The sequence below is a fragment of the Etheostoma spectabile genome, unplaced genomic scaffold (assembly GCF_008692095.1).
Source record: "Etheostoma spectabile isolate EspeVRDwgs_2016 unplaced genomic scaffold, UIUC_Espe_1.0 scaffold00019081, whole genome shotgun sequence".
Lineage (NCBI taxonomy): Eukaryota > Metazoa > Chordata > Actinopteri > Perciformes > Percidae > Etheostoma > Etheostoma spectabile.
The window spans coordinates 8311-24496 of record NW_022604664.1 but is presented as its reverse complement, the minus strand read 5'-3'; the positions used below and the strand labels follow the sequence as shown (position 1 = coordinate 24496).

At 40.4% G+C, this 16186-nt stretch overlaps 6 non-coding genes across 6 annotated transcripts; 3 read left to right on the top strand and 3 right to left on the bottom strand.

Annotated features, from left to right (window-relative positions):
- Positions 1–6785: 6785 nt before the first annotated feature.
- trnar-ccu (transfer RNA arginine (anticodon CCU)) lies at positions 6786–6858 on the bottom strand. Its single transcript has one exon. It is a non-coding gene; the product is annotated as a tRNA-Arg (tRNA).
- A 1012-nt stretch (positions 6859–7870) lies between these two features.
- On the top strand, positions 7871–7943 carry trnam-cau (transfer RNA methionine (anticodon CAU)). The gene has a single exon. It is a non-coding gene; the product is annotated as a tRNA-Met (tRNA).
- Positions 7944–8362: 419 nt separating this feature from the next.
- trnak-uuu (transfer RNA lysine (anticodon UUU)) lies at positions 8363–8435 on the bottom strand. The gene has a single exon. It is a non-coding gene; the product is annotated as a tRNA-Lys (tRNA).
- A 1400-nt stretch (positions 8436–9835) lies between these two features.
- Positions 9836–10051, top strand: LOC116683736 (small nucleolar RNA U3). The gene has a single exon (XR_004330693.1). It is a non-coding gene; the product is annotated as a small nucleolar RNA U3 (small nucleolar RNA).
- A 1402-nt stretch (positions 10052–11453) lies between these two features.
- trnat-agu (transfer RNA threonine (anticodon AGU)) lies at positions 11454–11527 on the top strand. Its single transcript has one exon. It is a non-coding gene; the product is annotated as a tRNA-Thr (tRNA).
- A 607-nt stretch (positions 11528–12134) lies between these two features.
- Positions 12135–12207, bottom strand: trnat-ugu (transfer RNA threonine (anticodon UGU)). Its single transcript has one exon. It is a non-coding gene; the product is annotated as a tRNA-Thr (tRNA).
- Positions 12208–16186: the final 3979 nt, after the last annotated feature.

The window sequence follows — 16186 nt, the reverse complement described above, 5'->3', positions numbered from 1 at the left end:
GAAAATCCCAGACCTCATCGATACGGTTTATCTTATAGCCTTTTTCCACCGCCTTCTGCAGCTCGACTGTTACCCACGTACCATTCAATTGTCTCTCACGATCGCTGTGAACGCAAGGTGCTGTCTGATTCTCCTCATTTGAACAGGTAGCACAAAGAGGAAACATGAGCTTATCGTGACACCGGTGGGGGAGGACAGGATGAAACAGGCCTCTGGGAGGGTCTACTGTACATTTCACAAGGCCAAAGTATTGTGAAATATCAGCAAAATCCTTATGGATCACCTGGGGATGTCCAATTGGATATTCTCTCTTTGCCTGGACAGTGGGGTAGAGACTTGTGAAATCATAATATCTAATCTTTTCATCACCTGTCACCTTGTGATAAAGCTTCAATGCATTTGTCCGCCCCCCAAATAGGGCATCTCGGGGGTTTAAACGACTTGATTTGACATATGTACACATGAACGTTTTGACGCACGGGTCAGTAAGCAAATCCACACGCCATGAACATTCCCACATCACAACAATTTTTAGACTATGCAATGATTGTAACACAGCCAATCGGTCATTGAATTCGGCGTACAACTGCCCATAGGGACGTTTCAGAGTTGGATTGATTTCTGCTTGGTTATGACACTTAATACATCCGTGAAAATAACACCCCGCAAATTCATAGCATGTGTGTGTAGCTTTGCAGTAGCCGTCGACAGAGTACGCGCCAAATGTTTTTTCACCTGTGTTGAGGGCATGTTGAATTTCAATGTTTTCTTTATGCGTCACATACATCAACCACTGCATTGAAACATCAGAATATGTTTTATTTGGATTTATGTACGCACCCTCGTAGGTCAACGCAACACTGTCTCTGGGGATAAAGAGTGCTTTATAAACGCCCATACAGCTGGAAGCGAGGGTTGTGTACTGAAATGGATCTAAGGATGTTGAATCTATAAACGCATCTCTGTAGCTTTTGCACGCTTTAGCCAAAACGACGACATCATTAACACAATACTTGGCCAGCTCCATATTAAGATCAAAAGTTGTACCTTTAACAGATTGGTACCAAGTCATAAATGTTTCCTTTGAATCATCGGACATGTCGGCATACCCGTAGTAGGACGGATCAGGGTGGGGACCGATAAAGTTTTCATTCTGCTTTGTGTTGAATGTGTGTGGAAAATACCCTTTTAACACATCAGTAAAACCCATAGCTGCAGGTGTTTTAGCTAGAGCCATAGGGAGAAAGCTAAATGAATCAATCCATCTTTGCATGAAAGCAGTATCAAACATTGAAATAACACGGGACCCCCTCATTATGAGTGTAGGACAGATGTTTTGCATTACAAAATGTTCCAACAATATGTAACTGTCAAACCCTGATGCATTATGTGCTATGAAGGTTGTGTGTTTATAGCGTGGTTTTCTGTAATGAGTGACGAATGACGCCACACAGTTTGGACCTGAAAAGCATTTCTTGACACCAGCTAAATCCATACTACAGACAAAATTTGCCACATGTCTGTCATCCTGGTAACGCGTCTCAAAATCATAAAAGATATAATTAGGATCGGTTTGTTTTTTCTTGACAGGTTGGATGTAGCATTCATGTTTTGATTCTATCATGTCTTCGCCGCAGTGTTTACATCTCAAGGGTTTGCAAACGTGTGCTTTTTTCCACACCTGGTAAGTCTTTCCGCAATCATCGCAGTATTTTACCCTGTCACAAGGAATAAAGTTATGCTTTGCGTTCATTAGCTTATGTTGATCTAGACAATGTTGGGATTTACATATGCGTTTACAAGTTGTGCAGCGTATGGTTGGCCCTGGTGTCTGAAAACATGCTGTGTGACAGACATTACACACCATGGTACATACATGTGAAAGATAGTTTGTGTATGTATGATAACAAGCATCACACACATATGGAGCCCCAAAAAAGGATGTTTTGTTTTTAATTAGATAGTAATGATCCTTGTGGAGATAAAGCCACGCTGTGTTCATGTCTGGCTCGTCATGCGTTTTAAAAAGCTGTGGGATTTTACATCCAAAAGCGTGATGAAAGATTATAATCTTAATTTTCAAGTGGTTCTGAAATCTCTCAACGTCGGAAAATGAAACGCGGTGTGAATGTTCAAATCCCACCTCGCTATATAACTGCTTTGCATAGGCTTCCATGTCGATTTCAGGCATATTCTCGTTAGCATAGTGTGCAAGACAAACACCAAAGCAAAGACCGTCTTCAATATTCGTAGGAACAAATAACGACTTAATCTTCCGCTGTATAATTTCATCATAGCCAACAGACCCCAACTTACACCGAGCACCTCCTGACATGTTACGTGCAACTGTAACGACAAATTCTAATGCGTCATCTGTGAAAGATGTGTCATTACTCTGCAGCACCTGGGCAATTTGTTCCAGAAAGGAGTCTGGGTTATAGTCACTGTCTGCATTTAACACGGCTTGTACATCATCAGCTAGGGAAGGCCCCCTTAACACCACATTTAACACACTATCCTGAGTTGCGGCCTCGAGACCCCTGTCAATTAAACCAGTAAGTGTACTACGAACTTGTGACGGTACACTATTAATATCACCCAGATCAATACCACGCAAGTCGACGTGTTGTCTGAGTTCAACAGCATTGAAGTTAGGAATTTCTCTGGTGTTAATATCTTTTGCAACTACACCACACCAGACTGTGCTGACACCAACGGCTGTAAGTGAGTACTGCTGGTTGATGGTACACTGTCTGGATGGGGTAGTGGCTGTGGGGGCTCTGTACAGCATGTGATTTGTGTCTGTACATTGGCTGATAATATTGCCTGCAATGGAGCACGGCTAGTGGATGGCTGATTGACGGGATATGATACATGCTGCGGAGCCTCTACACAGCGTGTGATTTGCGTATGTACATCGTTTGGTAATATCGTCACCAATGGAGCACAGCTAGTGGATGGCTGGTTGACTGGATTTAAAAATGTGGGCGCATCTTTTTTTTCATATTCAGACATTTGTCTGTTGCACTCGTCCACCAATTCATCATAATTGCATTCACTGTTTAGATCATATGGGATACCCGACATTTCATAACATTTTTCAATAATTTTTGCATGTTCATGGGCACTCTTTGGTTGTTTTTCGAGCAAAGTTAATAATGCATCATCGTCATCATCACCGGTATCCATTATTTCATCATAATTGCATTCACTGTTTAGATCATATGGGATACCCGACATTTCATAACATTTTTCAATAATTTTTGCATGGTCACGGGCACTCTTTGGTTGTTTTTCGAGCAATTCTTGTAATATATCACCTCCATCATCAACGCAGTCAGATTTCCCTAAATGATTTGATTTCTTTTTTTTTTTGAGCGGTGGATCCATTTCTGTTTAAGTTGATGATACTAATCTACAACATTAGTGTTTTCTATTTTTTTTTTTTTGATAGCTGGAACTTGATAATGTATTTTAATTGCTCCCAAAGTTGCGTTGCTAGTTCTTTTATCTGTACCTCTAATGCTGCATTTTTCTCTAAAAGATTTTTGATTTGATTGTTTGAGTGGCGTTGGATATGCTCTATTTTAACATTCAGAGGATTAATCACATGCGTCGTTAGGGCTTCTATCTGTTCCTCTAATGCTGCATTTTTGTCTAAAAGATTTTTGATTTGCTCGTTTGCGTCACCTCGGAAATTATCTATTTTAACATTCAAGAGATCAAATTTAGAATCGGATGGGGTTTGTATATGACTAGTTTCACCGTAAGAATTGAGAAGATCTTCAACGTCTGACAATGTGATGGACTCGTCTGCTGATACTACTACTGATACATCCTGAACAAGTGGATTGCTGGATATAGAACTCTGATCTGACTGATAGCTACTATCACTTGATACATTCACAAAGGACTCATACAATATTGGAATGGTTAAATTACCCTCTGGATATCCTGAAGGGTGTAGAGGAAATCCACTCCCATTTAGATGTCCATCATATCCTGTCACCAGCTGCAGTGTGTCATCTCTCTGATTTTGCAATCCTTCGCCTCCAGTGATGTTTGTCACGTGTAGATCAAGTCCATTCAACACATCTCCCCATTGATATGCCTCGGTGTGAAACTGCTCCAAACTTTCCACAGGATACAAGACGTCTGCTGGAGGTGTCTGCAGATAGGGTGTGATATCCTAAACACAGAAAAGAACAATTAGCATCACACAATACACACAGACAGACAGCCAGAGACACAACTTCCTACAAAAAGACAAAAGATGGGTTCCATGCACTATTACCATCCAAACAGAATAACCTTGAATGTTTGATTTTGTAATCCTTCGCCTCCAGTGATGTTTGTCACGTGTGAATCAACTTCATTCAACACATCTGGCCATTGTTGAATATATGCCTCGGTGTGAAACTGCTCCAAACTTTCCACAGGATACAAGACGTCTGCTGGAGGTGTCTGCAGATAGGGTGTGATATCCTAAACACAGAAAAGAACAATTAGCATCACACAATACACACAGACAGACAGCCAGAGACACAACTTCCTACAAAAAGACAAAAGATGGGTTCCATGCACTATTACCATCCAAACAGACTAACCTTGAATGTTTGATTTTGTAATCCTTCGCCTCCAGTGATGTTTGTCACGTGTGAATCAACTTCATTCAACACATCTGGCCATTGTTGAATATATGCCTCGGTGTGAAACTGCTCCAAACTTTCCACAGGATACAAGACGTCTGCTGGAGGTGTCTGCAGATGGGGTGTGATATCCTAAACACAGCAAAAGAACAATTAGCATCACGCAATACACCCAGACAGACAGACAGACAGACAGACAGACACTAGACGTTTAAACACACCTTAATCACCACATCCTGTTTCAAGATACTGTTCCTATTTCTAGTAAGAACGTCCTGACATCTGTCCAATTGGCGAGGTGGGCAAAATTTCTTATTTGATGGTTTGTTCCGTGAAAGCTGTAAGACAGATACATACATATATGTATTAAACCATTCTACATTTATTTATTTTTTGTTTAAAAAGAAAAAGGGCACAGCATTTTAACTATTGTATACACAAAGCAAACAGTTTTTTGACTCTACTATCCAACTCACCCCAATATGCCTTTTTTGTGTCCTTTTTAAGCGGTTTAAATGAGTCAAGCTGGAACACCTCACGTCTTGAAATAGATGAACACAAAATAATAATACTGTTATAACCCTTTTACACACATCACATATATTTAAAATATGTATTATCTAACTATTTACATATACATGATTTATCTTTACCTCCTTGTATAAATGTAGCATCTGATTGTGCATAGATTCCCTCTCCAGTTGTATTATCTGTTCAAACAGACTAGATGAACACATACATAATCACAGTTTTGTTTATATTCATAAATGATTAGCTTAGAACATGCTTTTTAAAACTTTTTTTGTTTTTGTTTTTACTTACCCATGACTGGATGATTCTTTTGTCCACCAAACCAGCCAAAAATGAGGATTTAATAAGAAAAACACACTAGACTATTCAGCATATACAGACTAGCTACAAGGCTAGTTGAAACAAAAGTAATATAAATTAGCCAAGGAAAACAAGCTAAGTTTTAACAAGAAAAGAAAAACGAAATACCATGTGGCTGCTATCGTCTAGACAGTACAATTCAGGAGTTTAACGTACCTTTAGGTAGCAGGACAATTGAAGTTGGAAAAAAAGTCACCACCGCAAGACTTACCCGCATACTTAAAGCCAGAAATCCACACCCACCGCTGCGTCACGCTTTTTAACGCCTTACCATTGGGTCAGCACACCCACACACACGCCAGCAACGTATCACGCATCACAGAATACAATACGTCACTCTATAGCTAGCAAGCTAGCTCTGTTAGCTAAAAACGGACTAAAAGTAAAAGTAATAGCCTGATTAGAAACATGACTTTTGTGTAATACACATCTCACACAAACTATCAGTCTAGTCATATAACCTTAACCCAATAAAGTTTGAAAACCAGCGCCCCGTCAGAGACGCATCACACACACACACACACACCCACACACACTCCAGCAACGTATCACGCATCACAGAATACAATACATCACTCTATAGCTAGCAAGCTAGTGCTGTTAGCTAAAAACGGTATAAAAGTAATAGTCTGATTAGAAACATGACTTTTGTGTAATACACATCTCACACAAACTATCAGTCTAGTCATATAACCTTAACCCAATAAAGTTTGAAAACCAGCGCCCCGTCAGAGACGCATCACACACACACACACACACCCACACACACTCCAGCAACGTATCACGCATCACAGAATACAATACATCACTCTATAGCTAGCAAGCTAGTGCTGTTAGCTAAAAACGGTATAAAAGTAATAGTCTGATTAAAACATTAATCATTGACTTACCGTAATTCTTCTTCTTTTATGCAATCATCAAATTCTCCCATTCATTCTGACGGACTGCGTGCGCAGCTTCAGATAGGGGGACAGTAGCCCCCACCAACAGGTGTATTGAAATGGGGGAAATATGCTAATTAGTAGCCCCCACCAACAGGTGTATTGAAATGGGGGAAATATGCTAATTAGTAGCCCCCACCAACAGGTGTATTGAAATGGGGGAAATATGCTAATTAGTAGCCCCCACCAACAGGTGTATTGAAATGGGGGAAATATGCTAATTAGTAGCCCCCCGTCAACTAGTGTCACCTTATCACTACTGCCTCATGACACTCATGACACTTCCATTCCATCTGCTGAAATTCACCCCAGATGGGACTTGAACCCACAATCCCTGGCTTAGGAGGCCAGTGCCTTATCCATTAGGCCACTGGGGCTTTACATCCCCAGAGCATCCCCATCACCAGTTCAGGAGAAATACATATACAGTTCAGGAGACATAATGAAACAGTAACCTTGACCTTTGACCTCCAAAATCGAAATCAGTTCATCCGCGACTTCTAGTGGTTATGTATGCCAAATTTAAAGTGCTTCCCTCTAGGCGTCCAGAGATATTGCATTCACAAGAATCGGATGGACAGACATGAGGACACAGTCACCTTGACATTGAACCTTTGACTTCCAAAATCTCATCAATTGATTTGCGAGTTCAGATGAATGTTTTTGCAAACTTTGAAGGAACACAAACATGGGCGTTGTGATAAGATGGTGCTGTCTGTCGTTGTTTCTGAGATCAACAATACCTTCTAAAGTTGAATAGCTGTTGCGTACCCGGTAATATTAGAGAAGAGCTCTCGATGCCACTGTAGGCGGACAATTTAGAAAATTAAGTTACTTTACACTTTAAACTGTTACATCTCCTCTGAATTACCATCTGCAAATTTCCAAGCCTCGTTGGCATGCCGACCACCATCTACAGGAGGTAAATCACTGGCTAGCTATGCAGGAGTACCTCATACCTTTTACCAGGTTCAGGTGGTTAATAGTTATGGTCAAATGAAGCTTCATTAAGCTTTCTGAACAATGTTCTTCATTTTCTGAACTTATTCACTCAGTAGTGTTTTATTATTGGTTGTGCATCTGTGATTGCCCTAGAGGTCTCTCAGTCCAGCACCTCTCCCGCTCATCTTTGATAGTTTTACACTGTCCAGCATAAATCACTGACACCATACCTCACACTCATCCATGCATACACCATGCATACATGTATGCAACCTTTGCACACGGTCTTTTGTCCTGGCCTTTTCATGGGGTCATGACAAAGCATCTAGGGTCAATTTTAGCCTTTGTGTGAGTACATATGTCTCCACATACATTGTTTTTATTAAGATTGACGACCAAATTGTTACTTTTTCTGAGATTTTCCCAACCATTGCAATGTCTTTTGTTGCCTCGTTGGCGCAGTTGGCAGCGCGTCAGTCTCATAATCTGAAGGTCGTGAGTTCAACCCTCACACGGGGCAGGTGTTTTAAAAAAACTAAAAAACACTACTGCTGCTAAAAATACAGTGACAGGTGGTTGAACACAAGCACATGAATGGAATTTGTCATTCTTTGGTTATTTCTGAGAGTGATACAATGAAAGGAATTATTTAAGAGTGGTAGCAAACCAATGAAAAGGGTTATAGACCATAAATGGTATGTCCTTGGACATACTATCCAAGCAGGGAGATGAGTACAGAGATGTGGGTGCTAGCAAGACGGATGTAGGTTGCCCATTGTTCATTTAGACGTACCAGCAACATTGTTATGATACAAACCTGCTTGAAAAACAGCTGCAATTCTTTTAAAGAAATGCACATGGAACACACATGATATGACAGTGTCTGAAGAGTTAAGGCATGTCAAACAGACAATTCATCTAGCAGAATGTGCAACTCTACGCCTGAACAGGGACTTGAACCCTGGACCCTCAGATTAAAAGTCTGATGCTCTACCAACTGAGCTACCCAGGCTTCAAAAGCAAGTGACTGTGGAAAAAACCATCTGCTGAACTACAGATTAAAGTGCAAGTAAATGAAGACCATTGAGCTGTTGCCATGATCACAGTCTTCTGGACAGCAGGAGGGTAGACCATAATTTGCACAATGCAACACCAAATGTTATTGCACAAACTGGTTGAAAATTGGCCAAAAAGGTTAATTAAAAAGCTCAAAGTCACAGCTCATCATGGCGACTAGCAGACTGTGAACATCCAGCAAACCTGCATGACAGATAACAATAGCGAGCACTTCATACATATCACACAATCAAGCTGTTGCCTTACCAGGGACTTAAGCTGTGGTATTCTTTTTCGCTGAAAACGTTGATAACCTAATGCAATTTTATGGCTCCAGACAAAGAAACTTTACTGCTAGTTGGTATAATAAAACAACTATCACTCTTGATCAGCTTCCTCTTGACGGAAAAAATCCACCAGATGACTTGCCATCCAAGCAGGGAGATCAGCGCAGAGATTTGGGTGCTGTCAAGATGGATGTAGGTTGCCCATTGTTCATTTAGAGATAGCACCCGCATTGTTATGATGCAAACCTGCATGAAAAACAGTCACATTTCTTTTTAAAGACTTGTGCATGTTACTTAAATGATACAGTGTCTGAAAGTGTTAAGGATTGCCAAAGTGTACAATTTATCATGGCATCAAGCAAAATGTGCAACTGCACGCCTGAACAGGGACTTGAACCCTGGACCCTCAGAATAAAAGTCTGATGCTCTACCGACTGAGCTACCCACGCTTCTAAAAAAAGAGGGCTGTGGGAAAAAGAAGTGCCGTTATTGCTTCCTAAACCCAACCGTCCCATTGTTGTTCCACATGTCATGGTTAACACAAATATGCCCGTTTCGTTATTTCGTTAATTATTTGGCTGCTGGCTTTTCCTCCTCTTCCTCATCCCAGTCAGTCGCCGTAGTTCTAGTGCCAGACTGAGACTTCGCTCCCCAGTGTGACGTCATCGCCGAATTGACTAAATAAACCAGCAAATACTAAAAATTACCAAAAACTAACTTTTAACATTATTTGGAGACATTTAAAAAAATGATATATATACATATCTTGAGTGCTTTTTGTACCCAATAATCAACAGTGGTGGTTAACCCGCAACATTCTGAGACCAATTAATGCAAAGAAAGGACTGGAGCATTTCTTGGAGAGAATAAGTAGGCTGACACTGAAGTATTGAGACAACAGTGACTGAAAATCTAATTCAATCTACATATCGGTCTTCTTAAAGATCTAAATAGATTTTCTCACCTCAGAGTCATCTGGAGCACGTAACGATTAGCTTCTGTCCCTCTGAACCCTGAGTGACAATCACTCTGCAGTGAATGAGATGCAGTTTCCCCCCTCAGTCTAACCAAGACTATACTTTCAGGGATCATTTCTAAAGTTTCTGACTTGAGGAATGTGTTTCTAAAGTGTTTGGTCTCGTTGACCACGATGATGAGTTGTGATATTCCTTTCTGAGCGTGAGACTGACAGAGACTAATGATTCACTTCACATGCTCTCTGTCATTGATGATTGTTCTTTGCTTCTTTATGGAGCATTGAGGAAGGGAATATGATCTGAGTGGTAGGAGCAGATATGTAGAAATCAACATGTGTGAAGGTAACCAAATATGCTAAGTTATAGTCAGTCTTGAAGTATTTTTAGTCCATGGTGGACAAGGTTCCTTGAAAAGGTTAACACCTACCTTCTTGACTTTAATGTCTTATGTCCAGTGTAAAAATGTAAACTGAGTTAAACCATGATTCAATTTTATTTCTACCTTTGCTTTTCCTACTTTGACATGTAAAAAAATTTGCATTGTTTGAAAGCCCATCGCTACACAGCCATGTTCCACTCCCACAGGTGTTTCCACTTGACTAATCAGACGGTGTGGCCTTTACAGGCTCAGCTTGATTGACATGTATTAAAGGGTTGGAACGGTACACTGAAGTCCCGGTGGACGGGATGGCGTGTTGTAACGAGGTTTGCGTACATACAGCAAATACTTGAAGCCAGGTTACTCTACGAGTGGATACGGGGTATTGAAGGTGACGTGTAAATCCTGATTGATTCAGTGATTTTTTGGCCCTATTTGTATTTGTGTCTAAAGGCTGGTTAAGCACTGTAGGAAGGAGACGCTGGACAGTTTTTATTGTCTCGTTCCAGTGATTGGCATGTCTGGGTGATGACGTTGGATATCCGGGTTTGAATCCAGCCTGAGGCCCTTTGCTGCATGTCACTCCCCCTCTCTCTCCCCTTTCATATCTTCAACTGTCCTCTCAATTAAAGGCCTAAAATGCCCCAAAAAAATCTTTAAAAAAAAAAAAAAAAAAAAAATCTGAACTTATATGTTTAAATTATAGCCGATAGAGAGAGATCCACCCATTACCTTAATTTATATGCGATGTACTTTTCCCTTGCCGGGTGAGTTAGGGAAACTGTTACAGCATAGCGGAGTTTTCTGTCCACCTCCACACGCGTAGTCTTCTCTTCAAGCAGACTTACTGCCTCCTGGTCTTGTCTTGACCTGGTTACCACTTTCTCATTTTTGTGTGGCATCACATTCAGCTGCAAGAGATTCTCAGCAATCTGGAAGAACTCCATGTTGGAAGGAACAGTGGACGTCAGAAGGTACTGTTGCGGCCGTAGCTGTTGCTCCACGATCCGTGCTGGGCTCTGAAACGTTCCCCCCCAGTCTGGTTCAAATGGTGAGTGGTCCACCTGGTGGACCGAGCTTCACTGGCTCTATGGGGTTGAGATGTGGATGATCAGCACCAATGGGAAGGAGTGGGCTGGCGTTCTCAAACTGCTGAAGGGAGAGACCTGCCAGGTACTTCTATCTCTTCTGCAGACTGACTGGATAGGATTGATCCGCCAAGCCTAGGCGAGCTAAGCCATTACTCCCAATACTGCCAGTCAGTGTACTGTATGTTTAGTTTATACAAGGTAAAAGACAAATTAAGACTTAACAGGGTAGCTACTTATGGAGGTGCTGTGGCTTAGTTGGTTAAAGTGCCTGTCTAGTAAACAGGAGATCCTGGGTTCAAATCCCAGCAGCACCTTGTTGTTGGAGAGATTACCTCTTTTGGCGTGTCATCATCTCCTCAGGAGATAAACTTGGATTAGCCGCTACGAGGAACTTGGTGTAAGCAACTGAACAGAGTGCAGTATTGTACTCTTTGGATACTTTATGTGAATGTAGCCATATCTAAACAACAGAAAAGCATCCAAAATGCAAAGGCATAAAGATTCTTCCTTCAGTTGCATATCCCAATATAGTCAACTAATATCAAATAATAAATGTATTAATTTTTATTACAGCAGCATCGAAGATGTTAAAATCACACAGTCAGCGCCCAAAGTGCCTTGGCCAGTAAAGTTCATGTTCATTTCACCTCTGACCTCAGTCAGCATCACATGCACCTGAAACCCCACCCAACAGTGATGTCACAGGGTCCTGGTGTACACCTGGGCCACGTTCAGCCCCAACAACAAGGTTTAAAAGCATTAAAAAATGGGTCCAATCCATTTCACTTTAGATATTTATTGCCCCTCAACACGCCACAATTGGGCAAAATTATATAATGCTTGTTAAGCACTATAGCAAAAACAAATAACAAATATATACACTCTTTGTAGTGCAGATCACATAAACATTAACTGATAATGAGGCACTGCTGGGATTTGGACCCAGGATCTCCTGTTTACAAGACAGGTGCTTTAACCACTAAGCTACAGCGCCTCCTACAGGATTGCCTGTCATGCAAGATTACAATGAGCTAGTGACCAGGGTTCCAACCATCCATCCATCTTTGTCCAGCAGCTCCAGAGAGAGCTATAGAGAGAGAGTCTTCCGCTGAAGGCTCTACCACATGACTGTGTTTCACCAATCAAACGTCGTTGTGCAGTCACGTGACCATACTCGATCTCAGCATACTCAATCTTTACTTTATTCAAGAAACTCATGCTTCAGAAGCAGACGCGTCATTTGGAGGAGTCAATGGGGAAGAGATGAGTAGTTTTAGGTAATAGGTCAGCAGGGGTCGCTATACTGCAGGGAAAGTTCAAGGAACCATCCTCTGCTATAGGATTTAATAGAGAATAGTTTTGATCCATTGACCTCTGGGTTATGGGCCCAGCACGCTGTGCTATTCTGCTCTGCTGTTTGCACTTAGGGGTAACATGTAACATGTAAAGCAGGAGCTCTACCACTGAGCTACATACCCTGAAGATTTTCAGATTTGTTGACTTTTTTCTGAGACAGACTCAGACTTATCTTTATTAATCCTTTGGGATGACTTACCGCAAAGAAATTGAAATACTACAGAATAAAAGAAGAAAACTGGGTAAAACATGTAATGTTAATGTTGTACAGTATGTTGTATATGGTTTCAAAACATGGCGGTGGCTGGAAAGTGAGCCTTGGCAAAATGCTTGCACTGCTATGGTGTAAATCTAGTCGAAAAGTAACACATCTGTTGCCCTTCTGCTGGACAATACAACACTCACTGCAAATCTTGTAACACATCTGGGCATTGAGAAATGCACTGGTGGAGACGGGTGGCTTCCAGTACCTATGAGATAATACAATATTGTTTATGAAGCCACAAACTATGTAGGGTGTTGTTTTAATGCCCCGGATCCCTAACAGGGGGTATATCTCCTTCAATGTTGAGTTAGTTTTCTGATCGGTTAAGATTTCTATGGGGACCCCTACCCGGGAAAAATGTTGAAGTAAACTATTGGCCACTTGTCTAGCCTTGGTGTTTCTGAGGGAGAAAGCCTCTGGGTAACGTGTTGCATAATCACAAATCATTACGATGTAGTGGTGACCTGCCCTACTCCTACTGTTAAGGAGTTTAGATCGGTGGTTAGAGTCACCTGCTGCCTCCATGTCCCTGCTCGACACCCTCTGCTACGATTCTCCATGTCTCTTCTCTCTCTGTCTGTCTCTTTCTCTCACCCCCAACCAGTTGAGGTAGACGCCTCCCCACCCTCTTAAAGAATGCAAGAATGCCTTTCCTTGTCTCAATCTCAGAAATAACCACAGAATCACAACTTCCATTCATGTGCTTGTGCCAGTATTCAACCACCTGAAAGTCGCTGTATTTCCAGCATCAGTTGTGTTTTTAAAACACCTGCCCCGTGTGAGGGTTGAACTCACAACCTTCAGATTATGAGACTGACGCACTGCCTACTGCGCCAAAGCTGGGGAACAATAGTTTGTAAGGGGGGGGAAGAAGAGGAAAAAGGGGAAGAGGGAGGGAAGAAGGAAAAAGAGGAAAAGGAAGAGGAAAAAGGAGGAAAAAAGAAGAAATGAGAGAAAAGATGAGAAAGATGCTAAATTACACACATAGTGTAAGAGTTTTATATTTTCTATTAAGTCAGATTTTAATTTAATTGCTGAAATTTGAATGTTTCTGGGAAATAAGGGAAGTTTAACATAGATTCAAAGGTCACAGGTTCGATCCCCACCTAGCACCAGATCTTAGGTTCCATCCCCACCTAATGCCAGAAAATCCAATTACACTGTCCACAACTTTATTGTTCTACTAAACAAAGTTTTGGAGGAATAAGATATTAGTAAGGTTGGGAAACAATTGAAACAAATAATTTATAACGTTTAGATTGACTTTTGAACAATATATCTGATTTTAGTACTGCATACATTTAGTAATCGTGCTATATTTGGTCAATATTAAAAGTTAGTCTTTATAATAAGTATTGTTTAGTAATAAATAATTTTCTTTTTCTTTAAACAATGTACACAGGAAAAACCGGAGAGTATTTTTTCCAGAGTAACTATTATTTTCCTCTAAGGGAATACTATTGAATCATTTTGGAGTGTAACTATAACCTGAGTGACAGCAAAGATACAGAATAAATTCTATTGGAGTAATATAGCATGGCCACACCCACTAACGTTCCTTAAGTTTTGCTTCTGCCATACCTAACAGTCTTTCGCGCACTTGAAAAGAGCGGACTTACCCGAGGAACTTGCAGAACAGAAGACCTTTTCCCAATTTCATTTCGGCATGAAATGCCAGGTAACTTTACGTTTATTATTATAATTGTTTAACTTAATGTATGTAAGGTAACATTGTTGAGCAACAATAGCATTGCAGTGTAACGTTAGGCTAGCTAGCTTACTGAACTGTTGGGCATTAGTCAGATGCTAACGTTAGCTTAACATTACACTAGCTAGCAAAAGCTACTTTTGGCAGTTTATGGGCAATATTAATGCCAAGTGAATCAGTGCAACGTCTGTATTACGTTCTCTACAGAGCAGTAGCTAGCAGACAACAGGTAACGTTAAAACACGTTTTACTCTTTAAAGAGAGCCTTAGTTTATAGTTATGGGAGGTGAAAGTTTTACTCAAAGTAGAATCTTGGTTTAAAGATTATCGGCCAGTTTTTTTTCCCAGTAAAGTGTGGTCATGCAACACGTGTGTTTTACTCTGAACAGAGTTGGACAATTTTTAGAAGTTTAATGTAACAGTCTCGGTTTTTCTGTTTGGTAGTGCAACACGTGTGTTTCTCTGAACAGTGACAATTTGGTTGATTTTACACAAGTAACAGAGTTTTGAGTTTTCTGTTAGGCGGGACAGTTTTTATTTTAAGTTTAGTATTGCAACACGTGTGTTTTACTCTGAACAGAATCGGATAGTTTCTTTTAAAAGTTAGGTTGATTCAACACATGTAACAGAGTCTACGCAGACAATTTGTAGGTGACGTTTTGTCATGCAACACGTGTGTTTTACTCTGAACAGAGCACTGCACTGGGTTGACTGCTAAAACAAACTTCAGCTGGGCTTGACTAGCACGTTATGCTTTGAAAACTGAATAACGAAAGCAATTAGCATAACGGAAGCAATTGGCGTTTACAAATGTAGCTAATGTTCAACTAATTGTAACAGTCCTATTTTTTGTTGTTTGAAATGTTCCTTTTTTATAATAGTTCATTACAGTGGAGTTATAACATTACTTCATACATATTTGTTTGATGTTTGCATACAATGGTATTATTAATTGTTCATTTTATTTTCATCAAGGATGCAGGCTCTATGAGTAAAGTACAGAGATCATCAGAAGTACATTTGTTTTTGAGGGGCAACTGATCTTCAAATCCTTTTTGATTGCGGTGAGTGAAAATCTTACTAATTTCTAATACTTTTTCTGAATTTATCTTTGGAACAACCTAGGTCAGTTTATTCTTTGCAACTGAAAGATGCTTTTCCCTGCATGCCTTTCCTAGTCAGTATAGGTCTTCAAATAAAGAGAACCTATGACTTCTGTCTTTTTATTTTATTTTTTTTCTCTACAAATGCACAACAGATTTACTAACAAGCTTGTGCAACGCTATTTTGTCTTTACAGTTGCCAAAAAATTTGACATTCCCACCTTGGACTTAAAGGTCTATGATGAATCGCAGACTGAAGTTGACGAGGAGGTGTTTGAGTTTCTTCTAATGAAACAAGACCTTGGTGTGCTGGAGATTTGTTTACCCCGAAGCCCAAATCTTGATGGTGAGTTGCTTATTGGCTTAGAGCCTCATATATATCCACCCAGTCCTGCCTAGCCTGAAAATGGGACACAAGCAGATAAATCTGCTAAATTGTTTACTATTTTGAAGTTCTTTTGTTTTCTTTGCTAACCTGTTTCATTCTTTCTTTAACATTAATGGGTTTAATGTAATCTAATGTGAAATATTTGCATTCAGT